A 14,403-nucleotide genomic window follows, 5' to 3' on the forward strand; every position below is an offset into this window, starting at 1 on the left:
TAAGAAAGCTGCAAACTGCATCTCTCGTTCAAACCCGCTCTCTCTCTTGTACACTGTACCAGCCATCTCTCCTCATTGGATTTTAGAAAGGTCATATACCCTTTAATTTTGGTTTTAATTGTCAGTACCTCCTTCTTTATGTATACAGACGTGATGTAAGGACACAAAGATGAATGGCAACGTGCTCAAATTTCATACAGAAACCTACCAGTATCACTGAAATTAGAAAACATTATTTCAAGCTTACCATTGTGAATCGGGCTAAGGTAAGGAGATAGTTTTGAACACTTGCTAGTTATGTACTTGCTCAAATTGATTTTGGAACATTTTTAAACAACAAAAAAAAAAAGTCACCGACAGCAGATTTAACTAAACCCATTAGATTTTAGTCTAATCTAAAATCTTATATTTAATCAAATAAAACTAGACTACAACTAAAACAATTTAGATGACTTAAATCAAAATTTGCTGTCAAAAGTAACACTGCGCTTCAGTTAAACATTTTTATATAAAATCTTTATACACATTACAATATTTATAGCTTAATAAAAAACATATTTGGACACATCAATACGTTTATCCTGAAATGGGCACTTTGCCTTCGCTTGCTCTGTTTAAAACACTCATCATCATGTGTCCAACAATCTTTGTATGAAACAGTGGCAATTTACACCTTTGTATCGTCCTGCACCCCCACCGTGAAGCTACTGAACTATTCCTCCCAAACACCATATCTCTGTTAAGCACTACAGCAAGATCACTCACACCAAACATACTCACAGAATTATACCTCGAAGATCAGTGTGAAACATTTATTTAGCACTGAAACACAGCACACATTACACTGAAACAATCATAAACAGTGCGTTTTCAATATACTGAAAATAAGTTGATTTAAAAAAAAGATATTTGAAATGTACTTTACACACTGCAAAATAAAGTTTGAATATGAAGTTTTCTTTTTCTGTTCTGGTGCTTAAACTTTCTCATCCAACATCATCTGACAATGAAATCAGAAAAATCATTAAGACAATTTACAAGCGAAAACACACAAAGTCACACTGTTGTTTCTAAAAAAAAAAATAGAATAAATATTTTAAATGATGAGCTGAAGATGAGTGAAATATTTTTGGGGAGGATGTAAAAGTGTGCTGACTTGTGTTTGATATTGTTTTTGTTTTTTTGTGCATCGGTTTTATTTTTTTTATTTACACATAGTACATATGGAGGACCAGGAGTGACACTTAAAAATAAAACGAAGAATCAATTAATTAATTTAATAATTTAAACATAAAAATGTATATAAATGAATCACTTTTTACATGGGCAAATTAATAGAAATATTTAAAGTTGTTTATTTAATTCCTGTTTTTAAATATAGTTTAATAAAACAATAAATTTTAAAAATCTTTTTTTGAATGTATAAATAAATAGACAAATTTAAAACGGGTTATTTAATTCATTTTTTAAAACGTAGATCAATAAAACAATAAAAAGTTCATTAGTAAATCATTTTAAATGCGCATTTAAATCGCCTTTTTAAAAAGAATTTGGCAAATGCTTTTTTCTCTCTATTTACCAGTTGCTTTTCTTTGTCGGTTTGCCAAATGCTTTTCTTTATCCATTAGTCAATCGAGTGGTAAAATACCATTGGACAGTACACACGTGGGAGCAACCAATCAACTTTTTTTGTTTTCATCCTTTTCTGTTCTCATCTAATTTTAGCTCACCTGCAAAATACCTGAACCTCACACAAAACCAGAACTATGTATACATACGGCCCCTGGTCTCATTTGAAATGTGCCTAAAGCAGGGGTGTCCAGCCCTGGTCCTGGAGGGCTAACGCCCTGCAGATTTTAGCTCCAACCCCAATCAAACACACCTGAACCAGCTAATCAAGGTGTTCAGGGCGGGTGTGTCTCATACGTTCTGAAAAGTGAAGCCACGGGCTCTTTGATCGCCCCCTGGAGGCTGGATGCAGTACAGGTCATAAACCCCGCCCTCTCAATGCAGTCGAATGAGACTTCAGTGAAAACTTAAAAATAAATTCTGCTTCAAATAAAACTTTCTGAAAGATGGTTTTGGTCATTTAAGGTAGTTGTTATCACACTGATATATATTCAATTGTTCGTTTTTGTGATGATTTAGATTTTAGCAAGCAATTTGATGCTATAAAAACGGGGCGTGTCGCATGATTCGCAGTTGATTGACAGCTTGTCTGAGGACCGTCGGAGCTTCGAGGGGAGATTGAAGATGTATTAACTAACTGTTAATTTTCGATTTCTTTGTTATTTAACACCAACAAAATGAGTTGTTCAGCAGTAAACTGTACTAACTGACCTACAGGATCTGACGGATCACTGAACCTTTTTCTGTAACATTAAATATGGGTGTTATAAGCTAATTAATAAATGTTATTAGTTAAGATAACACGCCTAATGTTAACCATGTCGGGAAAAAGCAGGTGATCGTTATCTGGCAGTTACTTATTATTTTTATGGGTATAAAATAATAATTAGCAGGACAAAACTAATGATAGCCTACTCTAATTACAGCAATCGATCTCCTGTAACGTTAGTTGAACTTGATTTAAAATGGCAGGACCGTTTCTGACGATTTAGAGTTGTTTCTAGTGGCATATTATATTGATTTTATCTACTGAACTTGCTGTTTCAAAAATATTATTGCTCTAGAAACAGAAAAGCCTATTATTTTATAGGTAGACTTTTAAATTGTGTATAATTTTTATAGTCTATTTAAAATACATAATCGCGACTCCGCCTCCGGGCTCCACTGACGATTCCTTCTGCGCATGCCCAGGCTCCAAACCTTTTTTTTTTTTTGACGTATTGCGTAACGTGTCAGCGCCCATTCATCAGCCCATTTTGGCTTCAGTTCAATACAATGGAAGGAAGCGGCGTCGCGTCGTCCATCTTTTTTTACAGTCTATGGTTCAGGGCCAAAGCCACTGGAAAGCAAGCCTGCATCCTTTAGCCAAAAAAGTATAACAGCTAATAGCTAACAGGTGTGTTGGAGCAGGGTTGGAACTAAAATCTGCTGGACCGTAGCTCTCCAGGAGCAGGGTTGGACACCCCTGGCCTAAATGCATTGAGTTGCTGCCATGTGATTGGCTGATTAGATATTTGCATTAATGAGCGGTTGAACAGGTGTACCTAATGAAGCTGTTGGTGAGTATATATCCTCTTCATTGACACCAGTGTTGGGTGTAATTAAATTACTTACCCACTGAAAAAGTAAAGTAAGGGATTACTGGTCATTTTTTAGGTAATTTAATTACCGTTACTTGCGTTACATACTGTAACTTAGTTCAACAATTCTGTTTAAATCAATATTGAATTTAAAATCTAAATTTGTCGTCTAAATGTAAAAGTGAACGCTGCCTCTTTAAAGTCGTTAGCTGTAGTGATATTGAGCGCACTGGTTGGCTGCGTAGTCACTGTCTGAAGATGTCGGCAGAAGCGAGTGGCTGTTTTTTTTTTTCAGAATGGAAATATTCCAATTACTTCACTTTTTTGACACAGGTAGGCAAGAACATTACGGCAAAATGTAAGCTATGTGCTAGGGAGGAAAAACTGTGTGTTCTCTGAGAGACGCTCTTCAGTCAGTGCGCTCTCAGCCAAAGCACACACACATAGCCGCCTCTCGAGAGTGTCAGATTTTTGCGGTTTATTACACATAAACGCTCAAATACACACACAGTTATGTCAAAATGCCATATATTCTCAATGTAAACAGCATGTGTGACAGCGTATTGTCTCCGTCCATTAGGTCTTAGTGACAGCAGCCTTTAAAACATGCTACTGTCTACTATTGGCTCACTGTATTATAAATGATAATCAAAAACAACAAAAGAAAAGCTTTAATAAGGATCTATATTTAATTTATACAGTTATGACTATGCAGAGTTTTTCTATATTTGATTTATTCAATTTCTGTGGTATTTTTACTTACTAAGATCTACCTGAAAAAATATAGGCCTATAGCATTGTTTTATTTGTATCTTTAAATATTTTTACCGTGGTATTGACTTTGGTATCGGGTATTATGCACTTTTGGTGATATTGGTACCGACATCCTTATTTGTTACTAAAAAGTTTTAAGTAGCTATTATAGTATGTTTTAATAAAGTTAAACTATTCCAAGTTTGACTCATATTTAAATTAATAAAAGTTTCCTTTCTATTGTCTATATGGTCAAGGTTTATAAGGATTTTAAGTAGTAATTAGTAACAAGTTGAATTACTTATTGAGTAATTAAATTACTTTTCAGGCAGAGTAATTAGAAAAGTAGGTAACACTTTAGAATACTGATCCTTCATTAATAAATAACTACACAGGAACAAATGAATAATGCATTATTAACACTTTAGTAACTACTATTAACAAACAAGTAACTCTGATGAATGAATTAGTAAGTAATAGTACTCAGTTAAAGGTGGTAGTTCACTATTAACTAATCAGTAACTACTGTTTTTTCATTCCTCCCAGAGAACTACTAAGAACTACTATATACAGGTTCATAATTAACATGAATGATGAATAATGTATAATTAATTCTAAAGTGAAGGTCTTGGTAACACACTAGTAATGACTGAAGTATTACTAAATACTTAAGAAGGAATTACTACAGTAATTATTTGGATCAGTATTCTAAAGTGAAAAACATGATAACTCTCTAGTAACTACTGAAGTCTTTGTAAACTTTTGAGGTTTTTGTATGTTTTTGTACAGTAATTCCTTATGATATATTTGGTAACACTTAAGTAATTACTAGTGGGTTACTATGATCTTCACTTTAGAATACTTATCCAAATAAGAAGTAGTTACTTTAGATTTATATAGTAACTCTTGAGTTATTACTATCCAATACTTTACAAAAACCTCAAAAGTTTACAATGACTACAGTAGTTTACTAGAGAGTTATCATGCTTTTCACTTTAGTATACTGATCCTAATAATTAGTAATTCCTTCTTAACACTCTGAGGTCTCGCCGGCAATACCACCGCGTTTTTTTTCTTACCAGTGTGAAAGAGACTCAAAATACTCCGTCAATGTTGCACATACAATTAAGATTAGTAGGCTAAAAGATAGTTCATATGTGGTCTAACATGTAGAGTATACATTTAAACCATTAAAAAATATGTAGCGAAAGAGGTTACCTTTGTTGAATTAATTTATTTCTAGAATAATTAGTGGAGGCCTGTATCTATATATCTGTATTTGTCAAACTAATGGCCACTCTTTGATTTGTTAAACACAATCCAGAATGCACTAAACACACTACTTCATTATAGAGAAAAATAACAAATGAATAAAAATATATAATCATAAGCTGACCATAGAATAAATAAATAAATAAATAAATAAATGATCTAGGTGACTATATAATTCAGCAGAAAAAAGTATGCTAGCCTAATTCTTGAAAAAAAACTTTGGACAGTAAATTTATAAAATCTAAATATGTTAATAAAGTTTAAAATTACTATATGCATTCTTATGAAATGAAAAAAAAAAAAAACTATATTTGATTTATATATTAATGTAAAGACATATGTTTTTATAATAACCTAAGATTAAAATACCTTTATTTTAAATGTATTGAGCAGCTGTTTAATAGGGCAACAAGATATAAATACGAAAGAACAAAATAGGCTATTAATAATCTTTCAGTGTGCAAAACCATGATAATATGAAACGCTTCAAAACAGCAACAAAAAAACGCTAATGCGCATCCTGGGTGCAGAATGATGTGCTTGATATGGAAGCCCGTTTCCGCCAAAAAAAAAAAAAAAAAAGCCACACAAAAAAAAAGATGAATTGCGACTTTTTTATCTCAGAATTCTGACTTTTTAACTCGCAATTGCGAGTTAAAAAGTCAGAATTCTGAGATAAAAAAGTCGCAATTCATCTTTTTTTTTTTTTTTTTTTTTTTTTAGTGGCAGAAACGGGCTTCCATAGCTTGAAGCAATATGGAGTCACAGCACGCAGTTGCGCAGCGCATTGAAAAGTTCACGGCACAAAGATAACCCCTGTGTGTATCTGCAATACCAGTTATTGTGCTTGTGACACCAATTCATAGTCCTTGTGTTGTGCGATATCTGTAGCCAGTATGACATCATTCAGAAATGGCAATAAACTCCAGCAAGATAAAGTCATTTTATGCAAATCCACAGCCCTTTATCTACATATCAAGTATTATAATGGGAATTTTTCATATTGGAGAGTTTTACCGTGCTGACTGTTTTTAATGAACACGACGCGCTGTTTGAGTGCTGAACAGAGAATGATTGACAGCTGCAGTGGAGGGAAGACGAGTTTCTTTGAACTTAAGTTTAACAATGTACATATTCTTCTGTCCTCACATGAAGCTATGGAATGGCTTCAGATGAGTTTGAATATAGTGCACGAAAACTTAATTGGTGCAGGTGTTAGGTGGTGTTAAGTCAATGTAAACGCGCGTCTAGGCGCGAATCAAGCGTCTAGCGCGGCGCGAATCGGCCGTTGACGCGCGAATGGCGCGGCGCGAATTGAGCGTTCACGCGGCTGACGCGCGAATTGAGCGTCTGACGCCCAAACGCCCGAGTTGAAAAATCTGAACTTTGGCGTAAATTCGCGGCGCGTTAACCAATCAGGGACTCTGCTTTGGTAGTAACGTGTTTATGATGTGATCAGTGGTGGAGACCAGAACAAAGATGTCGCTGTGTGTAGCCACCCTGAGCTCTATGATGTGTCATTATATTTTTATCGAGACAGGAATAAAAAGGACCTAGCCTGGAAGAGAATAAGCGAAGAAATCTGACAATCTGGTTAGTTGTAAAACTTTTTGCATGATTTTAGCCGTTGATACTAGCCCGCTTTCTAGCTAGCAAAAGCCGGCCGGCATAACCGAGTTAAATTGCCGCTACAGGTTTCCAACTGACGAGATTATGTGTTTATTCAGAGGATCTGTGCAGAAAGAGACGAAAGCCCCTCCCATGACGCGAATTCGCATCTGAACACACTTTGTTTAGACGCGCGAATTTTACGCGCGTCCGAAGCGTCTGACTTCAAAATGTTCAAGCGTCCAACTAGACGCGTCTGGCGCGAATTTGACGCCCCAGACGCGTTCGGTGTGAACGCAGCATTATGACTCAATTGTCAATCGATTATTTAAATATCGCGACAGGCGTATTTTGAGACTGGCGGGACAAATTAGAATTTGGCGGGCGCCACAGTCTAGTCAATGGCCCTGTCCCAAATGGCGCACTTCATGTGGACTTTCGGTCTCGTGGACTTAAATTGCGCGTGCTCGCCAAGTCTACGAGTCCGTAGGCCGTCCCATTCAGCATTTTAACGCTCTGAAGTGTGTCCAGCAGCGCCCCCTTTGTACCCTTGAAGCGGTCTTCCGCGAAGCCTGCATAGATGCAGGCTCCGTACACTTTAACTACCCAGGAATCTTTGCGAAATGCCAATCAGACAACGGATGGGAGGAGATTTCGCAATTGATGACATGGCTGAGAAGAGAATATTTAAGTGTAGGTATCATTACGGGTTTTTTTTTTTTGACCTAGGTGTATTATGTTTGAGATATCAACCACTGGTCAATGACCATAATGTTTGTATAAACTGTAGGTAACAACTGGTAAAATGTACTGTACATTTTACCAGTTGTTACCTACAGTTTCAACATGAGGTTACAGAAAAAAAAGTATATTGTAACACAGTAAACACATTTTGCCATTACATAAAATGTATAGAAATCACAAGTAATGTGAATTTAAAGTATACTGTATGTACTGCAACAAGTACAGTATTATATTCAATATTATATAGTATTGAATGTCTGTATATTCAATACTTACATACTGCAAACATACAGCAGTCTAAATGCAAATGACTAAAAGGTCAAAGAAAACTCTAAATGAAAAGCATGATACATTACACACACACACACACACACACACACACACAAACAAAAAACAAAGTTCAGAGTCAGTGAGAGATTCATTCTGCTTCAGCATCACGTCTTCATGTTGGGTCCGGCCTAAATCAAGTCAAGTCACCTTTATTTCAATTGCAGTTTATACTACACAGATACTAGTCTAGTTTAGTCTAGTATAGTCTAGTCTAGTCTAGTATAGTATAGTATAGTATAGTCAAAGCAGCTTTACAGTGATAACAGGTACATGATGATCAGTAATGCAAAGAGGGTTCATTTTGGCTGTACAGCTCTAAAAGAAAATAGTGTCATTGTTCAGCTGAAGTCAGTTCAGTGTTGATTCACTTACATTGTAAAAACCATCAATTATTATGTAAATTACTGTAATTATTTTCCTCTATCAAGCAGTTCTGCAGAAAACAGTGATGTCATCATCTAGGCTAGCTTAGTTCAGTTCTCATCCTATAATGTCAGTACTGTCAGATCAATAATATTGTTGAATATTATTGAATATTGTTGAGGACATTTTCCACATCACAGGCAATGTCGTCTCTTGCCAGGCAAAGGGAAAATCCTGTGCCGGATCCAGCCTTGACAGCCTTGTCTCCACACCCCTTGCTCTTTCTCCTCATCATCCTCTTACACATACTCTTCCTCCTCTACTTTTCAGATTGTTTCCATCTATTGTTGGTATCATCATTCAGCACCTGTGTCACCTGTGCACTCTGAACTGACCTATATTTCATACAGTTGACTTGATCACTTCATTAGAAATAAGTGCGAATAACTTAACTACCTGAACTTGTTTAAGGTTTTGCCTACAAAGTGACTGATTCGACAAATGGGTTTAGGCCACTGAGCATTGGGTTCAGAGAATGGGGTTTAGTGTTTTAGCAATTGTGAAATACTGTAAAATAGAAAAGCATTATTTGGTTAGAGACTTGAGACTTCTTTTAAGTATTTAGTAATACTTCAGTCATTACTAGTGGGTTACCAAGACCTTTACTTTAGAATTAATTATACATTATTCATTATTCACATTAATTACGAACATGTATATAGTAGTTCTTAGTAGTTCTCTGGGAGGAATGAAAAAACAGTAGTTACTGATTAGCTAATAGGGAACTAACAACTACAACTGGGCACTATTACTTACTAATTCATTCATCAGAGTTTATTGTTAGTTAATAGTAGTTACTAGAGTGTTAATAATGCATTATTCATTTGTTCCTGTGTAGTTATTCATTAATGAAGGATCAGTATTCTAAAGTGTTACCTAAACGTATTATAAATACAACATTGAAAATGTAATTAGTCATTAGTAATTCATTACTTTTTTGAAGTAACTTACCCTACTCTGGTGTACACCACCCTGCTGAAGAGACACAAATTAGATCTGCTGCAATTTGTATAGAGATCATTTACATTTTATCCCAGTTTCATTCAAACTTGAATGTTATTCAAGATGTTGCCTGAACCAGCAAAGCAAAAGCTGAACAAAGTCATAATTACAGAAATTGTGTCTGACTCTGAAGGCCTGGAGGAGTTGTGACCACATTAAGGTAAGCTATGTAATCAAAATGATCAAAAGTTTGACGTCTTTGTTATTAATAATTTTGTGCTTTCAGTAACATTAATATTCTTACAAAAAGTTCACTCACCTGGAACACAAGTGGCACTTTTCTTTTCTGTTAACAACAACAACAGTTTTTCAGATATTAATATGTTGGCCTACAGAATAAATTAAACCACAGAATATTGTTTTCTCACTTACCTGAAAATACTTCAACCTCACACATACTGAGAATTCTACGTTTCCCAGGTAGAACAATGTTGACGTATCGGCCCTTAATAGGCTTAAACTCATACGTTTCTGTGCCTCCTTTTGGGATGGACCAAATTGTTGCAGCCCTTTAAATTACAAACACACAAATAAAGAGAAAAGTTAAATAATATCTCTCTCTCCCCTCTGAATAAATAACTAAATAAGAGAAAGAGAGTGCGCACAATCCTTATAGCTGATTGTTGTTGCCGTTGCTATGCAGGCTGTTGCCAATCCGGATCTGAGCACCTGATATCAACTTTCCACAACATTTACGATTAGCGATGGTAACCTTGGTTATGCTGTAGACACCCATTAAATCCACTCTCCACCAGGGACTATGCTCCATTTTCGTACAAGAGCATGACCCATGTGCATATATTGGATTACTGTTTCCATCTACTGCATGTTTAGCCGATCCAAGGAAAGACTGTGTAGAAGACTGGACAGTTTTTGCTCCAAGAGCAATATTCCCTTCCAAGGCGAGTGTACTTAGGTAGCATATTATATATAAAATATTAATATGATATCTAATCAGTGTCATTTTGATGTCAAGTGCGCTTATACTGATGTTGCTGACATTGTTCAATTGACCTTTCACAAAGACCCGTCCCCCTTTAGTTTCTTTTGCTTTGTCCGACAAACCATGTTCTCACAGAGTGACAAATACACTGCAAAGCAAAGAGGACACTGACAATGTGCTGGCAGACTAGACAGAGCAGGTTTAGTATGAAACAGTCTCAGCTTTCAAATTTTTTTATTTTTTTTTTAAAGAAATTCAAGCTCTTTAATGTGTATTGACCAACCTGGTCTCATGGGAGAGACGTACCAGTGGGCACGTTTTCGCGAGACACAAAATTACGTACCGACGAGTACGTCTCGCTGCCGTTTCCGACAGAAACGAATGCTAGAGGCCGGCAAAACGTCGATAAGCGCTTTTGCTCGTTTTAACGCACGGTTTCGACGACGGCCGGGGTCGGATTATGGATTCGTAAAGACTCGTTTTGGCGTCTCCTCGCGCAATATCACGTCACGACTTCAAAACGCATCTGACCGGAGTGCCCGATTTGTAAACGAACGTACTTTGGACTTTCCGGCTCTACGCGTTTCGCTTTTTTTGACCGTGACCAAGCTTGCTCGGTAGCTCGGCCGATACGGAGTTGGACTTACGGCGAGGAGTCGACTCCCCCATGCCTGGGTACGAATCCCGTGAAAGGCGACTGACGGAAAATCAAAAAAAAAAAAAAAAGAGCTCAAAGAGAGATCTAAACGAGCTGAAAAACGGACGCTTCTTACGTCACGTTTGCTTTTGTTAACACTATCGGGTAGGTTTAGGCGTAGTGTCGGTGGGAAGTTATTTTAAAAGGCAACGGAGCGCAAATGTCAAATCGAGAACCGCGGCGATTCGTCTAAAAAGCAACGTCATAAAAACTTACCACATTCACCCTATTATCTGCTCCGGCAAAAAAAAAAAAAAAAAAAAACACGCTTTTGGCGCTGCTCAGTGGACATTTCAGAGCGAAACTGCAGCGATATGTACTCACCGGTACGTATTTCGCGACTCGCGAAAACATGCCCACAGGTACGTTTTCGTCATGAGACCAGGTTGGTCTTGACAGATCGCTGTAGCATCTCAGTTCAAGCGGCATGTGAACCAATCATTTCTTCCTACCAGTTATAAACGTGAATTAACATTAGAAGGTATGTTGTTTCAACCACAGAAAGACATCAGCACACACAATTTTTAAAGTTCAAGTCCACCGATGTTTATTAACTCTGGTTTATCGGGATCGACCGGCAGCAGTTGACCCTGTTGGCACCATGATCCGAGGACCAAATCATCTTTGGTATGTATTACATTGACATTGGTATGTATCAGTCATAATATGCTGAACACAAACATGACAGTTTGTACAAATCCTTCTTTTCTTTTTTTCGTAGGCACATTGATTCAAACCACAAATTAATTGCATGGAGTTTTGTGTTCCATGGGCATTGATGGCTATAGCCGGACTGTTAGATAGAGCATATACAGTACTAAGCTTTTTTTTTTTAGCAGGGTGTGGCAAGATTTGGTTTGCCTCACAGAGTCAGAGGAGATAGAGGTAGTGAGAGCATTGAAATGGCCAGGTACATGATAAACAATTGTAGAAGTGAAAGAGGGAGTTTTAGTGGGCCGAAGCGTCCATAATTAGAGAATTGATTATGCCTGTTGGGCTGATGTCAATAGGGTTGTGTCAGGGTTCTGTAAGCAACTTTTCCAGTATATGGAACACTGAATCTCCACAAGTGAAGTCCACCTATGGGCCACCAGTGGAACCACCATTCACCATACAAATCTCACAGGAGGAAACTGAGGACTATGGTATCGATTATGATGGGCCTGTAGTTGGGGAAGATAATGAGCAAATAAAAGTTACAGAAAGTAACCTCACATTAAATCCTGACAATGCGACTCATTTACAAGCTGTATGTAACCCACTTACCAATGACAGCAACCGCTATCTTTTAGTAATAGATTTTATGCCAGTTTGCGATTACAGAATGTCCTCTTGAATATATGGCATGTTCACATGTACTTGTATGTACTCATTCATCTTTTTATATTATAAACTGGACAAGTAAACACTTTTTGTTTCAGAATATCATTTAGTTTAGTTTGAGATTGAGATGTATTTATCGCATATATTACATGAACCCATAAAACTGTACCATTTAAAGAGATTTATAACTAGGGAAAAAAAGACAGATCCTTTCAATGTTTTTTTAAAAAAAGCAAATCCCAAAGCTTTGGCAACACGTATTTGCTTTAGGAAGTTGTGACAACATCTCATTCTCGTCAGTGCTGTGATGGAAGTGAATGTTTTGGTGCGGTCTCAGTCCTAGATGTGGCAGGGTTTTCAAGCCAGTGGTAATAAATAAAATGTCGCTGTACTGCAGCTCACTGGGTTAATCTGTAGAACAAACAGTGGATAACATTCCCAAACTAAAGGAATATATTTAATTTTAAAACATATCACCTATTGTCCCTTCATAAAAACATATTATAACCTTTTACACAACTCTGAAATACTTCATTCTGATTTGGTCAGTCTGATTGATCATCACAAAATGAACCTGTGCAGGGTGATCAAGACCCAAGGTGGAGTGGCTGACATTGTACCTGCTTATAAAGTCTGTTTAACCTCTATCACAATTGTACAAGGCAAAGTTTTCTGAACTAACCCTCTCCGTTGTTTCGGCAGAAGCCGCAGGTGTCCCGTGCGATCTGCAGGTCACAGCTGGAGGAGGAAGCAGAGGTTCTGGAGCTGGAGGCGCTGCTGCTAGAGCCAGGTTTCATGAAATCATCCGTGGGCTTCACATGTTTCCGTTTGGTTTAAACAATTCAAAAACTCATTTGCAATAATTTCAGTATGTGTAAAACTACAAAATCAGCACTTAATGCAATATTTTACAATTTCAGAAAGCGTATCTGTATCCTCGAGTGATTAAACTGGTTGCTTTAAAAACAGTTTGTGCATCAGTTGATTTCATCTGTAAATTTGCCTTCTGATTTCATTTTTAAGTTTCTCAACCATATAGGCCTTGCCTGGCAAGGCCAGACTGATATATATCATCTACAAGATATATGGTCAGTCCGCCCTCCGCCGCGATTCGAGTAAACTCCAAACCATACCCTGCAATCAGATTTGTTTTTCAGTGACGCAAACAGCGTCACTCTAGTGCGGCGAAAGTCCCTTCAATACATGGGTTTCATGTGACGTCACTGTATTCTATCGCCGCCATATTTGGGACCGGCCACAGCTGCGCGCCCTGTTTAAGTCTATGGTGACAGCAGCTACAACTACCAGAGGAAGGCCAACGAAACGCTTTCAGAAGGTTCACAACAAGTTTATAATATATCTTGGATATGTGGTGCTGTTAGCCGTTTCAACAGTCGTCAGAACTACAAATTTATTTGATCCCAAAGTAGTAAGATCGGCAGAATTATTGGCTTCATTCAGAAGGGACCACACCACTGGCAGCCAAACAGCAATGCACAACATTAATAACTGCTGGGACTGTCATTTACGTAACATTATAACGAGGACACTATTGTAATAAAATGTTGTGAATTCTCTGTGTTGTTGTTTCAGCGTGTTGTTGTGGTAAGAGCGCGTCGACTGAGTTAAACATTGATTACATAACTTGTTCAAACTTCACTTGTGCATTCGCGTCATTTTGTACAGATAAAACTTATTAATTTTATTAAGTATAAATATCTGATTATTCTCATAAAGGATGTGTTTCGTTGAGGTAAATAACCCACAGAGCTGATGATCATCTATAGCTTCAGTGCGAGCGCTCAAAAAGACAAACATTAATATGATTGGGACTGTCTTCTTCTTATACATGATATTATAATCGTTTATACTTGTAAAATAACGTTGTGAATTATTTGGGCTTATTTGCTGTGTTTCGGAGTTTCAATGAGGTTATTTCAAGTTCATCTGTGCGTGATTTTGTGCAAATACTAGTTGTAATATTATTTTTATTTTGTATTAATATCTGGATTATTTTATATAGGATGTGTTCCGTTGATTAATTAAAAGTTGAAAGTTAATTAACTTTCAGTTTATGGGTTTTTTTATTCTCTTCAGCT

General features: G+C 36.8%; 1 long non-coding RNA gene across 1 annotated transcript; it reads right to left on the reverse strand.

Moving 5' to 3' along the window:
- Window positions 1-699: 699 nt before the first annotated feature.
- Window positions 700-13,446, reverse strand: LOC125244802. The gene is made up of 5 exons (XR_007179382.1): window positions 9,947-13,446; window positions 9,714-9,850; window positions 9,601-9,627; window positions 9,291-9,311; window positions 700-1,000 (listed from the first exon to the last, which is right to left on the reverse strand). It is a non-coding gene; the product is annotated as an uncharacterized LOC125244802 (long non-coding RNA).
- Between the last annotated feature and the right edge of the window lie 957 nt (window positions 13,447-14,403).

This window comes from Megalobrama amblycephala, linkage group LG14, assembly GCF_018812025.1.
Source record: "Megalobrama amblycephala isolate DHTTF-2021 linkage group LG14, ASM1881202v1, whole genome shotgun sequence".
Lineage (NCBI taxonomy): Eukaryota > Metazoa > Chordata > Actinopteri > Cypriniformes > Xenocyprididae > Megalobrama > Megalobrama amblycephala.